The sequence below is a fragment of the Castanea sativa genome, chromosome 12 (assembly GCF_040712315.1).
Source record: "Castanea sativa cultivar Marrone di Chiusa Pesio chromosome 12, ASM4071231v1".
NCBI classification, from domain to species: domain Eukaryota; kingdom Viridiplantae; phylum Streptophyta; class Magnoliopsida; order Fagales; family Fagaceae; genus Castanea; species Castanea sativa.
In genome coordinates, this window is record NC_134024.1 from 6,795,334 (window position 1) to 6,799,121 (window position 3,788).

At 36.0% G+C, this 3,788-nt stretch overlaps 1 pseudogene; it reads left to right on the plus strand.

Annotated features, from left to right (window-relative positions):
* Positions 1-278: 278 nt before the first annotated feature.
* On the plus strand, positions 279-1,020 carry LOC142620097 (polygalacturonase-1 non-catalytic subunit beta-like; annotated as a pseudogene).
* The last annotated feature ends 2,768 nt before the right edge of the window (positions 1,021-3,788 follow it).

Below are 3,788 nucleotides of genomic sequence, written 5' to 3' on the forward strand. Positions count from 1 at the left end.
TGTTAATACAGGTTGGGTACACCAGTAAAAACCTATTCACCCCAAAAACCTATCTGATATGGTACTGGAACAAAGAGATCCAAAACAACCATGCCAAGCCAATCTTTCTCCTATCCAAGGTGTCCCCATTGAATGCAGCCGAGTCAAACAGTTTCTCCAAACTCGCAGCCCAGAATGCTCTCTCCTCTTAGCTCTCGGCCTTCTGTGCCTCCGCGAACCTCCTTTGCTTCCCTGATTCATTACCATCAGTGTTTGATATTAATTACTCTCATGGCGCAATGGTTGACAAAAAATTCTATATCTACTCTACCAACACCAAGGGTGGCTCCGGCGAATTCACCAAGCAAAAAAAATGGGTTGGGCCAGGCATATTCTTTCGGGAGTCAATGTTAAAGAAAGGGAAGGTGATACCAATGCCAGACATTAATGATAAATTGCCTGAAAGGTCATTTCTGCCTCAGTTGATTTCATCAAAACAACTTTTCCACATTGAAAGTCTTTGAGCTGAAGCAAATTTTCCATGCGGGTGATAATTCGACTATGGAGACTTTGATAGTTGAGTCCTTCAGTGTGTGCAAGAGGGCTCCGAGCCCTGGTGAGACCAAGCGGTGCGTGTCCTCGGCTAAGGACATGATCGACTTTGCAGTTTCAGTGTTGGGTCAAAACATTGACATTCTAACGACGATGAATGTAAATGGGTCAAAGCAGAATATAATGATTGGATCAATCGAAAGGATCAAGGGTGGGAAAGTCACGGACTCAGTCTCTTGTCATCAAATCTTGTTTCCCTACCTTCTTTATTACTGTCATTCAGATCCAAAGGTTCGAGTCTACTAAGTGGATATACTTGATCTAAATTCTAAGGCTAAGATCAATAACGGTGTCGCCATCTGTCACATGAACACATCGGGTTGGAACTTGACTCATGAAGCTTTCTTGGCTCTAGGGTCGGCTCCGGGTCGGATTGAGGTTTGCCACTGGATTTTCCAGAATGACCTAACATGGATAGTTGTTGAATAACCGTTACACGACAAGGTGGTAAGAAATTTTAAGTTGTGTAATGGTTTATGGTACGAGATTTTATCTCTTATAAGGAATTTTAGCTTAGCTTTGATAAAAAAAAAAAAAAAAAAAAGTAAGTTCCTGGTTTACTTTACATATGGCAGATGTTGCTTATTGGTAGTTTAGTGCTACATAATTTGAGTTTTGAGCAATGTTTTCAAGGCCAACACAAATAATTGAACGTCAAATGAAAAACAAATTTTTTACCTCTTTTTTTTTTTCCCATGATTGTTAGTTGTGTGTTTGAATGAGTCTATTTCATTCAGTTATTTTGTTTAAAGAATAAATCTGTGTAAAAAAAAAGTAAAACTTTGAAAAAGGACTACAAAAACAAGCTGGGATATTAATGTATTATTTTTTTTATGGGATTAATGTATTATTTTCTTGATTGTAGGAACATCCTAGCCAGAGCTTTGGATCTCAATTCAACATGTACATCATGAAGCTAATAAATGTGTTGATAGTTTATGTGTCTTTTGAACTTACCCTTCATCTAATATTTTATGTATTTATGGGAAGCCTAAGGATTAGTTATTCCTAAACAAGTTTACTTATGTATTAAGCTTGTGATATATTGACTTTCTCTTCGAATTTTAATTTATGTGGATATATGGGAAGTCTAAGGATTAGTTACTCCAACACTAGTTTAATTATGTATTAAGCTTGTAATGTAATATATGTACTTTCTCTATTAATTTATTTGTATAACTAATGTAATATATGGTTACTCCTATACTAGTTTAATTCTATTTTTTTCCAGTTTAATTATGTGTTGTTGGGGAAAAAAGTTGATATTCCTGAATGCAATGTGGAGAAGTCAAGCTAAAACTCAACAATGGGCTCTTAAGATGATGCCCAAAGGCTTTTGGTATAGTGATAAGCCTATCCACACAAGAAATAAAGGCTGCACTTTAACAAAAAACAACAAGAAGACCCAATAAAACACTTCACAATAGTTAATTAGTAGATTAGTGGTCTTGTTACAACAATACAAGAAAAATAGATTCTCCAGCGATAGGGTGAAATTAAACTTAAAGTCCAGCAATCAATTATTAAACAAATTTAAGATAATGTTCACTCCTAGAAGTCCTTGTGTGTCTTGGTCAAGGGGGTTTATTGTACTTTTAGTCATCATTACATCAATATAAGGGAAGAATTTCATTCTTACAAATACAATATATCCTTCAATAGTAAAACAAAAAGTAAAAACTAATGGTTCCATGGTGAAAATGAAAGGGTTATTTGGCATGGTGTAAAGGGAGAGAGAGATTCCAACTTAGTGCATCAGATATTGAACTAAGATTCTTGGGGAATATTTATGTGGGGCATGAATGGGGTAGTAAGGGCTGCGTTGAGTGAGTGGGTGTGTAGGCTTATAATGGGAAATGCTAAAACTAAGTCTTTAATGGGGAAGAAGGTTGTTTATGGCTGATTAGGAAGCAATTATGCACTTAAAATATGCAGAAAAATGGAAGGGAATGTCTGAAGGTAAGTGGGTATGGACCAAGGAAGTTAATACCGTACCGAAGACTGTACCAGTTTGGCCACTGGTATGATATATTTTGGATACCGGTCAATACCGGTGTACCGTTTCGGGTTTACCGCTATTTTATATACACACACACACACACACACACACACACACACACACACCAAAATCTCTAGAACCATATTTATAAACATATAATATTTCACTTATATTATAGTAAATATAAAAGTTTATCATAAAACATTTTCTCAATTCAAAACAAATTATTCATAGTTTTAGATTTTAGTATCAATTAAAAGAAGAAAAAAAACGCAATATAAAAAATAGAAAGCTTCGTTGTTCATTGCATACTAAGAAAACAAATAATACTAATAAGTTAATGTAAATAAGTTACCATTATGCCCTTGCAAAAATTCAAAAATTACAAAACTAAAATAATAAAAAAAAACTTTTTTCTATACCTGCCGGTACGCCCGGTATTGCCCAAAATTGACCGGTATAGCCGGTACGCAGCCAATACAGTCGGTATTTTTTCCGGTACAATATATAAGTATACCGGTACCGGTGCACTGGCCGGTACCGGTACAGTATCGACCACCCTGGTATGGACAGATTTGGCTTATTTATGGGTTAGTGGGGCTAACTACAAGCTAAAATTTGAAAAAATAAGAAGAATAACAGGGGTTTTCAAAGGGTTTGATGTGTGTTTTGTGGGCTAATGTGCTTATCCTTTTATAGTGGAGTTTAGGGAGGTATTAATTAGCAAAAGTCAAAAAACGTAGGACTGATCAAGAGACAGAATAGAAGACTTGATTATCCTAGGATTTGGCTATAAATGGTGGATTCTCTTTTGGGTTGTCTTGCCTTTTTGGGCAATGTCACACATGGGTAAAATCAACATAATCTTGCATTAAATGCTTAGATCTCTGAGGTTATATTCAGTCAATGAAGTTAGGACAAGCATTAAGGAAAGATGCTAGTGTTGCAACTAAGAAGGACCCTAGGAAGTAGGATTTAGTACCCCAAGCTAAGTGTCAAAGTTGAAGCCCACCTTAAAGAGTTCTGCTGAAGATCTCTTTTTACTCTCCAAACCACATGTTCCTAAATTTTCCCCTTTAGAATTCATGGGCTTGGCACATGAACAAGTTCTTGAACATTTTTGGTATTTATAGGCTTGATTTGTTGAAATCTAAGTGACTTGGCTATGGCACCCTTTTGCTAGAGATGGAGCGTTGAG